This window comes from Triturus cristatus, chromosome 11 (assembly GCF_964204655.1).
Source record: "Triturus cristatus chromosome 11, aTriCri1.1, whole genome shotgun sequence".
In the NCBI taxonomy this organism is placed as follows: Eukaryota; Metazoa; Chordata; class Amphibia; order Caudata; family Salamandridae; genus Triturus; species Triturus cristatus.
Window position 1 is genome coordinate 1,072,256,891 of NC_140594.1, and position 14,300 is coordinate 1,072,271,190.

Here is a 14,300-nt window from a genome sequence, read left to right on the forward strand (position 1 = left end):
CGTTGGAGGGAGTAATGTCCAACCCCTCAAAGCACTCCTCTCAGTGGCCCAGGTTGTATACAGCTCTGGTGTCTGTTGAGTTTGATTTGAATCCGGAGCCCGAGAGCATAACATACTCTGATGGTTTTAATCGTGCTATTCAAGCCCTCATTATATATTGTAAGGTTGTGCTTGTTTGCTTAATTTCTGTTTCATTTGCGGTCATTGCTGTATTGTAGTAGTAAAAATATGCATTTGGACTTTGCTGCCAATTATAATTTTGATTTCAGAACTAGATACAGCACTGCAAAATGTCATGAGGCAAAAAAAAATCCTGCCTCAAACTCTGCAGGTTGGGTATAAATTTTACCTGAATGGTATTATGTTCTGTTTCCTATTAAGGTGGTTGGTACTTTTAAGTGCAGTAAACAAATCAATTGATTTCGGCCTATTTACAAATGATCCGTAATTTAAGGTATCAATTTCACGACACCCAATTACCATTGGCATCAGCTAAAGTAATTAGAGGTTGCCCATTTTGTGCCCGACACCAAATTTTACAACTTGGAATGGGGAATTGTGTGCAAAACAAGGATTATTCATCCATTCAGGGATGCTCGAGTTGACATGTTGTGAATTTGTTCTTCCTCCCCCTCGCCGATTTGCACCCTTGATGAAAACAGGATGGCACAGATTTGTGTTAATGGAGATTTACACCCAACTTCTAACCTAGCTTCAGGGGCCAAATGGATTTAGTGTCTGAAATGACATTTCCTACCCATTTGTAATCAAGAACATGGATCAGTCCACCCTTAAAACATGTAACATTGTGCCATGAAATATCAAGCAAGCAAGGGAACAGACCCCTTAGCTGTTGGGCTAGTAAAATACAGCATTGGGATGACTCAGTCCCCGGTGCCACTGCACCTGCTGCACCAAGGGTAGCTAAGTCCCTGAGTGACCCAGAACAACTACACCCTTTTGCTGAAAACATTTAAGGGAAGAGTATACAGGTGTATTTTTTAATCGATGTATTTGCTTTGTGCATGTTACAGGTCTTCATTCCTTAAGGTCAACCTCTGTGTAAAACCAGTTTCTCAGGATCACTGAAATCTAAGAAATTATGGGAGGGCAGTAGAAACCAATGATATTACGCACTAAGGGCCAGATGTACGAAGCATTTTACGGGTCGCAAATGGCCATTTACAAAAGTCAAAATGTGACTCAATAACTTGCTACTGAATTGCATTTTGCTCTTGCAATTTGGTATTAGGAAGGGGCGTATTTAGGGCATCCCTTCCTAGTCACGATGAGCACTGGTATGTATGAATGTTTTGCGACAAGAATGCGATCGCAAAACATTCATAATTTACCGACTCCTTAGAGGAGGTTGGAACCCATTTGCAAATTGGGACCCCTTCCCCTTTGTGAGTGTGGGTGAAAACATTTTTTAAGAGCAGGCATGGTCCCACAGACTACTGCCTACTCTTAAAAAATTAAAAGAAAACTTAACTTTTTTATTTTTGTTATTCAGCCCATTTTGCTTTAAGGAAAACGGGCTGCATTTAAAAAAAAAAATATTGCTTTATTTGAAAAGCAATCATGGACATGGTGTTCTATTTACCACAATAGGCCACCATTCCTGTGATTGTAGTCATTCCCAATTGGTCGCAAATTGCGACCTGCCGCATGAATATTATTGAGGCAGATCCCTTGCGACCCATTGGGAATCAAAACAGTGTCTGAAACACTATTGTTCATTGCTGCTTGCCATTTTCTAATTGCGAATCGTAAAAATTTGCATTCAGGAAATCGCAAACTGACTTTTTTGCACATCTGGCCATAAGTGCTACACTGGAGACACTTGCCTATCAAACTAGTGAACGGACGAGAAGAGGATGAAGACGTAAAATGCAAAGACATTAAATATTGCCTGCAGCTGCTCTCTTCCCTTGCTCCGGTGTTCTTTAAGGCTGTCCAGCACAATGCACACATTTTTGCAACACAGTGCACATGCATGTGTGTGTGGGTGTGTGTGTGGGTGCTGTCTCGCATAGGCTTTGTAGTGGAAAATTACCCTCTAGTTACAAAATCCTATGCCTAAACATTTTTTAAAAATATTTCCTACATTGGATTTGTGTTGTGCAAGGCAAAACACAGGAAATATATGAAATGTAGTGCTTAATTTGAGTAGGTGGTTGTCGGTGGGGCTACGGGCACTTATTTTTGGGCACCAGCACTTTTTTCCCTCATGAGACATTTCCTAAGAGGCAAAAGCAAAGAAAAAGACTAGAAAACAATCATAAAGGGAGAGATAAAGGGGCTGAGTGTGCCTGGTAGTGAATTAAAAAGGCATGAGGTGGATTTAAGATGACTCAGCCTTGGCATTCGACATGCTGACATTTAAAATCACCAGCTGTGGCCTTCTGAGCAGAGCTTTGGTCAGGACACTCTTTCATTTACAAATTAAGCACTGGTGAAATGCAAGGAGAAATAAAATCATTTGTCCTACTTTGAGCTTGCCTCAAAGAGGCAATATTTTAGTAGATAGGGCTTTGTGCTAAAAACCATGAGTACCTACCACGGAGGCCAGGGCTGGACTGGGAACAGAAAGCGGCCCTGGCAAACTGCTTGGCAGGCCCTTTCTGGGAGGGGAGGGGGGTGTGCCCGAGCTGTTTGCTAGGGCGGGTTTCAGCCAATTTTGTTACAGGGTGCCAATTTTACCAACCCCTGGTAACAAAAACGGCCCACCAGGGGCCGAAAACGGGCCCCCACCTTGGCGACCCACCGGGGAAACGCCCGGTGCCTGCATCGGCCAGTCTGGCCCAGATGGAGGCCCACTTGGTGCAAAGTAGCGCAAAACACTGTTTTCTCTGTGAAGGACACTTTTGCTGTGCAGAAATCAAGTTTTGCACTGAAAAGTAACTACAATAACAAGACTTTGCAGACTTTGCACCACTTTGGGTGGCTTCTCAGTGATGCAAAATCATCAGAAATCTGCCTTTATATTTGTTAAGCAGAACAGTTTGATGAAAGGATGAACACTTAGAAAGTAAGGGAGTACTCGTGCTGAGAGATGTGTTCCCAAAGGCATCTATCTGCCAGCAACTGATGATCGCTAGATCCGCTACAAACTGCGACCCGTCACGATACCCACGTGACTAAACCAGGAAGTACTATGCAGTCTGCTCTGGGAGTCCGCAGACATAAACCTTGCAGAATACCCTAATAGGGTGCAGCTGCAGACCTCACGAATCCAATTCATCTTGTTTACTGGTTGCCTAAATGTATCGCCATCGCCTGTGTTGTATTATGAGCTGACCTCATTGCGGAAGGCACTTTTGTTGGACTCCACAGTCTAAGTCATACACAGTGCTCTGGCATTCACTCTAGGTGTGGTGCCTACTCTTATAGGTTAATTGAGGACATTGTTGCCTTCTTCCTGGGGGGTTAATAGGTTTTAATGCGGACAGCCAGAGATCATTACCACTACTCAAATTAATTTCATATTTCCCTTTACTAATTCACCAGTAATCCTGTCTGGGTTCCGGAGTAGCGTGCTACCCGCCGAAAAGCACCTTGACACCTCATCTGGGGTAGCAAGGGCTATATAAATATAAATGCAAGCTCTTCCATCCCTTCACTAGCCTTCTTCATTCCCAAATAACAGACTAACATGTCCACCATTCAAATTAATTTCATATTTCCCTATACTAATTTACCAGTTATGCTTTCTGGGTTCCAGAGTAGATTGCTACCCACTGAAAAGCGCGTCAACACCTCATCAGGGGTAGCAAACATATGTAAATGCATACCCTTCCCTCTTCTATCCCTCCACTATCCTTTTTCAATACAAAGAACAAACCTGCATGTCCACCACTCAAATTAATTTCCTATTCCCCTATACTAATTTCCCCAATAATACTGCTTGGCTTCCGGAGTAGCATGCTACCCGCCGAAAAGCGCTTCAGCAACCTATCAGGTGTAACAAGCGGTATATAAATGAAAACCCTTCCCTCTTCTATCCCTCCACTATCCTTTTAAATCCATATAACAGACTAACATGTCCACTGCTCAAATTAATTTCATATTTCCCTATACTATTCACCACTAATCCTTTTTGGGTTCCGGAGTAGCATGCTACTCGCCGAAAAGGCACTTCGACGCCTCGTCAGGGGTAGTAGGTGCTATATGAATGCAATTACAATTACAGCCATGCATGCCCATCTTCACGTCTCTATCAGGTCCCTCCTCAGAAATTCCTTTAACTCAGGGTCTCGGATTGCTGGCTAACAACCACAGCCAAGTTCTCAAGCCTTTTGAATGGCAAAAACAATTTCAACACATTTTTCAAGGTGTTTAGCGCAGCCTATGTCACAAAAGGACTAAGGATTAAGCGCTGTAACTCCATAAAAACCATACCCATTGTATATTTAGAATATTCTAAACCGTACTGTGTGTACATCTCAAAACTACAGTGGTACTGCTATATAAGTAAATATTGCACGGAGATTATCCATAATATCATGTTTCTCATCTAAAGAAAGAATTTAGGGGCATATCAGCAAGGGCCGGCGATAATTATCCCTCAGCGCTCTTAGCGTGAGGATAATTATCGCCGGGCAACTCTGAATTTTATCGCGGAGATAGCGTGCTATCAGCAACGCTTATCTCCAAAGCGATAAAATTCAGAGCGCAAGCTGCCAATTGTGAGATTATCGCTGGAAATACAGCGATAATCCCACAAGGTTTGGCGATAGCTTGCTGATAGGGATAGACATACTTAGCCATGATATCCACCTCACATAGGATATCATGGCTAAATCAGAAAAATAACAGACGTAAAAAAGCAGCGCTGCTCTTTTTTATCTCTAACAGGGTCAGCGATATCCTTGATAATAGGAGAAATGTCGCTTAGCGACATTTCTCCTATTATTTTACTCTGGAATGCCCCCTTTGCATCAAGGGGAAGCGTAGAGTAAAAGGGTGCTAACATGCGAGTTTGCGTGTTAGCACCCTGTTGCTGATAGGGCTCTAGTTGTATCTCTGATTTTTTGGCTTTTAAAGCCACAAAAGCAGAGATAAAGCCCTTGTTGATATGCCCGGTAGTATGTGTTTGACACGGAGCTGCAACAATTTAGCTAAATAGCAGTACCTAACAATAACTAGATTGATGTAGAAAAATAAACTTTTCTTTCAGAAAAGATCCCAGGAATACGATGATTTGTTTGGAAGCTTCCTGTAGTTCCAGGATCTCTACCACAGGGTGGCAGCAACGACCCGCTGCAGTACATTCATCCTCTGCTGAAGGCGGGCTCTGTGCAACGTTCCTGTTTAGCACAGCCGTGGCTTGCTTAACCTCGCAACTTTGAAATTACAGTGTCTACTGCATTTCAGATGTGGTCCATTGAATCTGATATTTGGGAGATGCTGGTGATACTGCTAATCAGATCAGACGTCCCTCTGATTGAGGCTTCTGTTATTTCAATTCACTGATCCGGCGAAATCAAAGTAATAGTCCCAGTGCGTTTTTAAAATGGCAAAAATTAGACTCGTGATTTTAACAGGCGGTGTTTCTGTAATAGTCATGTGAGACACAGTTCATTTTACCTGAAACACTTTTTTTCATTAGTCGAGAACTGAACCAGAGATATCACATCGCTTGAACCCTCACAATGGCAGTATACTATTATTTTCAAATACCAAATATAATTAACAGAACAAAGACATTAAAGTCTTCATATCCTCCATTATTCATTATTTTTTTCTTTTGTTTTATAAAAGCAGAAGGTACCACAGGAATCTGTGTTACAGCTAAATGGGATTATAATGGCAAAACATGGATTTTTTTTATTGCATTTATTGTCATCTGACACTTTATGATAATAAACACGAACTATAATGTGAATAAAAGGGTGTTTTACCTTTTGTTTACACAATTGTTCGTGTTCATTACCACAAAGGACAGCTACAAATGCATAATTTTAAAGATTATTGTGCCTGTTTATCTGAAGTTATTTCTTACGTTCTAAAACTGTTACCCATGTTTTGTGCAAATAATGTAGTATAGATTCGACGAGAAACAAAAATGTGTCCTTGTTAAAACCGTAACGGTAATATCAATGAAACTGTTGTTTTATGGCTACTTTTTCGCGCTGTACACAACAGATGTTTCCGATTCCACAAAAGCGAGGTTTGGGCGCGAATGCGGGGCAGATGTCGGCGTGTGTTTATTTCAACCACAAAGGGAGCGTGTTAAAATATTCACATTTTTGGCTTCGATCCAGGGTGATGCACTAAGCTCCGGCGGCCGACTCTCGAACTCAGACGGTCGGCGGGGGAAGGTGATGGGTTGACAGTGCGTCATTGTGTGACGCTAATCATGCAGATGTATTCATGCCACGTTGACAGAAGAATTACCCGCTTCTGTGCGTCCATCTTTACATTCCTGAAAGCCCGCAGTGTGTTCGCTGCACCTTCCGAGATGAGAACTGATGGCGTTGATGTTAAATCATACACAAGTGTGTGACGTGAGGTTACGGCGGATGCGGAGTACATTTGCCATCAGGGGCGTCCCTACCACTGGTGCAGCAGGCGCAGTGGCACCGGAGTCCCGAGGGGCTAATTGAACCACACGAAGCTGTATTTTGCTGCCACAAAAGTTGTCTAAGGGGTCGTTGCACCAGGGCCCATGCCACTCTTGCCATGCTGCTGTTTGCCATCAAAATTAAAGGATGCCCAAGGTTTCAGGGGCAGACGTGTGTTAGATAAGTAGACAGCTGAAATAGCTCAGTTGATCAATGCATCTATTGTCGAGGTGTGTGTACCCTTCAGTGAGGTGACAGTTTCAAATCTCAGTGGTTGTCTTTCATCCTTCTAAGGTTGATGAAACGATTAACATGGAGTTGAGCAGTGCTTAAGTCCCATCACCTGCATCTAGATAGAACTGCAGCGCGCACTGTGTATGTATATTTGTTATTATTAGATCCCTAAACATGTTGGGCCTTATTTATGAGGTGTCACCACGCTTCAGCAAAGCAACGATGCAACTCTTCTCAGTGCGTTATCCTTGCGACACCATGGATGCGCCATATTTACAGTACAGCGCATCATCTCACAAGGAGTCACAGATACCTCTGTTTTACTGATGTATCTGTAGGCGCAAAAGTGATGCATCGCTGGGGTGTGTCTGAAAACAGACGCAACTCCACAGCAATGTGTCCTTCCACATAGGGCAAGCCCCATTAGAAAGGGCTTGCGCCCCCTCTTACGCCAGCCATGAGGCTGGTGTACGGTTTTGATGCAATGGCGTCCTAGAAGTGGGGTGCTGAAATCCTATAGATTTCAGTGCGCCACTTCTACAAGGCTTTGATGCGGGGGAATGCCCACCCTGCATACATTATACCTGACGCAGGTATAATGTAGCCCAGGCGTTTACGAAGTGACACATCTGCCTAGAGGCGTCACTTCGTAAATATGGCTCAACGTGGCACATTATTTACGCCGCTGCAGTGTCACAAAAAGTAACGCAACAGCGGCATAAATGTCACGCAGGGCTTCATAAATAAGGCCCGTTGTTTTTGGAGGAGTATGAAGTAGTCTTGTATGGTATGGCATTGTATGGTAATGTGAGGTGTAATATGGTATGCCATGGAATGGTACATATTTACATGCAGTGTTATATAGCATTGCATGCTGTCTGATACTGGATGGTAGATTTGGTAAGATATGGTGGGATATGTTCTGACATATTATGGCGTGATAGTACATATGATGTCATTTGTTATGGTGTATCACATGGTATGATATGGTTTGGTGTGACATGGTATTGTATTCTATGCGGTATGGCATATTTAAGGTATGTTGCGGTTATTTCTGACTAGTTAGCAGCACATTAAACATGGGGGGCCTCACATATAATATTTTGAAGCGCAGCAGCGCCGCAGGCCTTCCTGCTGCACTGTCGTGTGTCAAAAGAAAAGAGCAGGAATGCGCCGTATCTACAAAATACGGTGCATTCCTATCCTTTTCCCCAACGCTGGTGCACAATGGGCTGCCACAAGCCAACGCAGGCCCCCTTGCGCCATGGTGAAAGGTTGTCTGCATTGTAGGGGTTTGTTTTTGTGCAGGAAGGAACACCTTCATGCACAAAAACAATCACAAGAGGTGTTTTCCTCTTTCTATGTGTGCTGCAGCAATTGACGGCACAATTGGCTTGTAAATAAGCCCCGGGGTTGTTCCAGGTCACTCACCAGCTGAAAAGGCCTAGAGTGAAAAGTATTTAAATTTAGCTAGGTGCATGTAACCACAGCACATGCATCATTGTACAGGTTAGCAACAAAAAGACATTCTAGAAATACATGATCTTAAACAACCTATGCTATGTGATTGTGAAGATGCCAGAATCGTAATCCTTGTTTGCATCTGCAATTACATGAAATGCAAAATTGGCCATTGAGGGATTGCAACTTTGCTCTTTTAGGCTTTAGTTTTTACTAAGAACTCTAAAAATTCATAACTCCTGTTCTACTGATTAGATTTTAGATGTTTTGGTGTCAATTTATTAAAATTAACTCTATTTATCACAATGGTTTAGGGGTTTTTCTTGTGTTGTGTTTTTACTTTCTTACTGTTGGTGTTCTGCATAAATACTTTACACATTTCCTCTAAGGTAAGCCTGACTGCATTTTGCACCAAGCTACCCAGGGTTAAGCACAGGTGAATTTACTGACTTTTTGTGGTTCATCCTGCAAGGGATTGTGGCCGTTGCTTAACCAGGGCTAGTGAAAAACTTTTAATGTCGGTCGCACTCCTTGTTTGATACTTATGTTCAGACTAGCTTTAAGTGCTTAACCAGGGCTCACACCCCAGTCAGCGAACAACCCAATTTCTAACACCTGGTGCCTGTCTTTGAAGTGGGATAAACGTCTTGGTTATCCCCCATCTAGTTCTGGAAATTTCCTTTCTGGCACTGCCCAGGCTCAACTGGGCAGATTTACAAGATACTGACGCATCTGTACAGATGCGTCAGTTTCCCTGCGCCTCCATGCGAAACCCTTGTGCCATCATGGATTCGGTGTATTTACAATACGGCGCACCATGGCGCAAGGATTGACGGATGCGTCAGAAATTTTGACGCATCTGTTGACCCAAAAGTGACGCATTGCTGGAGTTGCTCATGAAAGTGACACAACTCCAGAACTGTGCCACAACAGATAGGTGAGTCCCATTCAAAAAGACCTGCGTCATTCCTTACGCCTGGTCTTAGCAGGCGTAGGGATTTTGACGCAGTGGAGGCGTAGAGAGATGCAGTGAAATGTATCAGTTCTACATGGCTTTTTGCGTGGGAATGCCCACCGTGCATATATTATACCTGAGGCAGGTATAATGTGGAGCAGAGCTTTACAACGTGATGCATCTCCCTAGATGTATCACGTTGTAAATGGGCTGCAACGTGGCACAAAAAGTGACGCAACGGGAGCGCACAAGTGTCGCAAGGGGCTTGTAAATCTGCCCCCACGTGTCTAGGCTGAGAAAAGGCTGATGTCAAGTTCCTTTGTGAGTGTGCTGGAAGTAGGGACAGACTGGGACCGAAAATAAGCCCAGGCACCAAAATTAAATGGTCCCTATTAGTGAATCAGATAGCTAAAAAAGTGACCCACATTTGCAAATAGGGGAGTTTAAAACATGGTGTATATGTGTTTTGCGCATTAGGGGAGACTGCATGCATTTATGCTTGCTACAGGCAATGATTGTGGTGATATCAGGGAAAACAACAGTAAAAACCAATCCACCAAGCCATAAAACAAGCCAACATAGCTCCAAAAACTACAATGCCACACACTGACCTATCAGACAAGTGCCTTGGGCACTGCCTGATTGCCTTGTAGCCCAGTCCATCCCTGGCTGGAGGCAGCCCTTTGAAATGTAAATGGTGCATTGAACATGGAATAGTTAGTGTTGTCTGGTTAGCAAGCTGAAAAGAGTGTGTAATGAGGTGCACTACTTATAATCATTTTAATGTGCTGGATACATTGAAAAGTTGTAGTTTAAGTTGGATTTGTATAGGGAAACATTTTTTTCCAAACTATATCTAACCTTTAACCTTTGGTTTATTCATTGAATTTCATTTTTTTAAAATATTTTTAATAATAATGTGTTTCAAATCATAGAATCCAGTGATAAGGTGAAAATACACCATGAGAAAAATGTAACAACAATTTAGAAAAATAGAGAAAAATTGGATAAATTGAATGACATGAAAACAAATTAAATCTAACCAGTAGAACCGGTTGTGCCACAGGCAGAAACATGTTGACCATAATCCAATAGGGAACATCCATACCCCTATTTTTCACTGAGCTTTTTAGCCCTAACCATTGGGGACACCTATTAAAGTTATCTTTGTCGCCCATGAGTTAGTTTTAATTCACTTTTTGTATTTTTCACTATTTGCACTCTGCCCCTCACTCCGTCTTCCATTGGATGATTCAAAACACCTCACGCTCCTCTCCTGGGGGAGAGTTGTTTCCAACACTGTGTACCTTGCAGTCACAGTGTGCATGAGGGAACCCAATGATGAAGCATGTCACCTTTGGGTGAGTGAGGGTTATCGTCTTAATAAGACTATTACCCTTTTCCCTACACTTACACCTTAGTATGCTAGCCTAATAGTCAAACCATCCCGTTACTTTTTTGTGAGTATAGTCGATAAAATGAGCACCATTGAGTTGGGTAACAATAAACATCTGTAATTCAGCGTCTTGAGACACATGGGTGATAAGTGCGCTTTACAAATACACATGTTATGTTATGTTTATGTTATGTTAAAGTTCTAGACGAAAAATAGAGCCTAAAAGGACAAAGCAACAACTATAGGTATCTGGTCGCGCGACACCAAGGCAAAGTCAAAAGTTAAGGCCAACCACAATGGAGCGCGGTTCAGCTACATGAGCCGGATTGGGCCCAGTCTCTGCTTACATTCAGACTTAGTAGAAAGATTGAATAAAAGTTCTTGAGAAGGTAACATTTAGCAGGGCAAGGCAGCAGGTGTTGTCATTGCCTGGAGACTGCTGGATGAAGTTGCAGTATAGATTTCTACGTTCTGACTTTGCAACTTTTAGGATATCGAAAATCTACAGCGGGATGAAGCCAAAGACTGTAGCTGATGAGGGTTCTACAAGGCTGGATACCCTTCCGATTGGTCCAGCTGAACAGGATTTGCTGCTGCAGAGAAGAATGTAGCGGGAGCTACCGCAAAATCATGTCGACTAACCCTGGGCGTAGTTCGCAAAGTAGCACTTCACGAAGCTACGCAAAGTGCACTTCGCACTACGCGAGCTACGCGTAGCACTTCGCGAACTGCGTAGTACCTTGTTCGCACTGTGCCAGATGTCGTTTTCAATGATTGCACAGGGCGGACAAGCAATCGACACTGTGCAATCATTGAAAATGGCATCTTGCACAGTGTGAGCTGTAGTTTTCTGCTGCTCGAGTAGATTTTTACTCGAGCAGCAGCTTTCTCAACGCGAACTGGTAGTTTCTCATCGCGAGCGGTCGCGAGCATACGCGACCACTCGCAATGAGAAACCTGACCTCCTCGCGTTGGGAATCTCGCTGGGAGGTTTATTTTCCATGCTTGCGATCGCCAACTTGATGTTGCTGATTGCGAACAAGGAAAAAGTCTCGCCGGGATGTCATTTTACTTGCGGTCGCCAACTTGACGTTGAGGACCGCGAGCAAGCAAAAAATGACCGCAGCACTACGCAACACAACACTACACGTGTTCGCACTGTGCTACATGCAATTCGCGTAGTGCGAAGTAGCGCGAACTTCGCAAACTCCGTGAGCGTAGCGTAGTGCTTTGCCCAGGCTTAATGTCGACTGGTGATGCACCTCAGATGGATGAGCGAGCAGGGAGCTTCTGGATGTCTGTGGGCTCTCAGGCCACGTTTTGGTGAAAAAAGTCTGAGTCCCAAGTTTCAGGTTTTGACTGGAGGAGCACCTTTATCACCACTTCCAATGGTCCAGGACTGGGTGGGCACCACTTGGGTGGTCAGCACTCATTCTAGGTAACAGCCAGGTGCAGGGTTTAAGGTCTCCAGAGCTTGTTATGTCCCTGAAACTCACAAAGGAGTCCGGCCAACTCGCGCTTGGAGTCACTCTGGTAGTCCTGGGTTCAATCAGCAAGGCAAGCCACAAGCAGCAGGGCACTCATCGAGGGTACAAAGCAGGCTTCAAGGTGCATGGCAGTCCTCTGGTAGCAGCAGGGCAGTCATATGAGGTAGAAAACAGACCTCAAGCAGCAGGTCAGTCCTCTGGAGTACAAGGCAGTCCTTCTGGGGATCTTTCACAGGTCCAGGAGTGTACTGAAAAGTTGGTCTGAGGATTCTATATTTATACCTTGTGTCAGTCTTTGAAGTGGGAGAAACATCTAGGCTATCACCCAATCTGGTTCTGGAAATTTCCTGTCATTCCCTGCCCAAGTGATCTAGGTTGACAAGTGACAAGTGATCTAGGCTGACAAAAGGCTGGTGTCATCCTTTGTGAGTGTGCTGGAGGCAGCCCTTTGAAATATAAGTTGGGTAGGGATCAGCTACACCCCACCCATCCTGGCAGGGCAGCCCATCCAGGCACACCTAATCCCTTTATTATGTGGCTGTCCGGGAGGAATATACAAAGGCCAACTGCCAATCACACCTTTTCATGTAACCTGGGACATAGTCAGCAGGCACCAAATCGTTAGGACAAGAAAATGGCAGCTTTCTAGAAGTGGCATGTTTGGAATTGTGACTTGAAATCTGACTTTACCATTAAGGAGGATTTTAAATTGCAACTCTTTTGAGATCAAACATGATATTTCCACCTGTTCCCAATCAAATGTTAGCACTTAATAAATGTAATAATGTAACCCAACGTTATCCTATAGGAGAGGTAGGCCTCACAGTAGTGAAAAATGAATTTGGAAGTTTTCTCCTGCCAGGACATGTAAACCTTACAAACACTTGTCCTACCTTTTAAATACAATGATCCCTGCCCTATGAGCTATTAAGGGCATACAATATGGCTAACTTATATGTATTCAAAAGGGAGGTTTAGGCCTGGCAAAAGGTTCATTTAGCCAGGTTGGATTGGCAGTTTAAAAGTGTACACAAGCTGCAATGGCAGGCATGAGACATGTTTTAAAGGGCTAAGTAAGTTGATGCCACAATAAGTGCTTCAGGCTCATTAGTAGCATTTAATTTACACGCCCAGGTTCCACGTCATAGCACTTTACTAGGAACATATAAGTAAATTAAACGTGGCAATTGGGTAAGCCAGTTTTACTATGTTTAAAGAAGAATACACAAGTGCTTTAACACTGCTTAGCAGTGGTAATGTGTACAGAGTCCTAAAGTCAACAACAAATGAATTTAAGCAAACAGGAGGGGAGAAGTTAAAACTTTTGGGGTAAGACCACACAAAAGACTGCCAGGTCTAACACTGGGTTTGCGACAAAATGGTGCACCTACCTGACCTTTGCGTAAAATGGAGAAATCTCTATATTTCTCCTCGTTACTTCCTCTTTGCTTATGTGCTACATTCTGAAGGACACTTACGAAGAGGAATACGCCTTTAAGGATAGTTGTTGTGGAGGAAGGTATACCTTCCTGCATAAAAAATATCCTGACCGCAATCAAGGCACCCTAGCGGCATGATGCAAGGGTGCCTGCATTGGCACAGGGCTGTCACAATTGCACCAGTGTAAGGACGGAGCAGAAGTTCACCATATCTTAAAATATATGGCTCATTTCCTCTCTCTCCCTTTCTTGCAACGCAGTGCAGCAAGTTTCCTTTTTGCGTGTGTTGCGGTAAAAGTTTAGTAAATCTGGGCTTTACCCTTTAAAGCAATGAGACAATGGAAGAAAAGCAAAACGAGACAGTGCAAATTTGCATTCTACAGAATGGTACTACTAGGGAACAAGGAAATGTTCACACAATCACAAATGGGACATGTACATTGTGGGCAGATACAATGGCCCAACTTTCATTGGTGCAGCGAGTGAAGAGGTTCTGGGAGCCAGGACTGTAAGGTTTCCTCTTCACCCAAATTATGCCTTTCTTTTGCTACCTAACTGAGGAATATAGGGACCTACTGAGGAATATAGGGACCATTTCCCTTGCTTACCATACAGCCTATTGCACACCTGCCATATCACTGGTGGTGTAGTACAATGGTTAACCCCTAACCAACTTGTACTCCTGAAAGAGTGGTCAAACCAAATAATAACCCAGGAACACATTATGTACAGAGGAGACAGCAAGTCATATTTTGCTAGGCT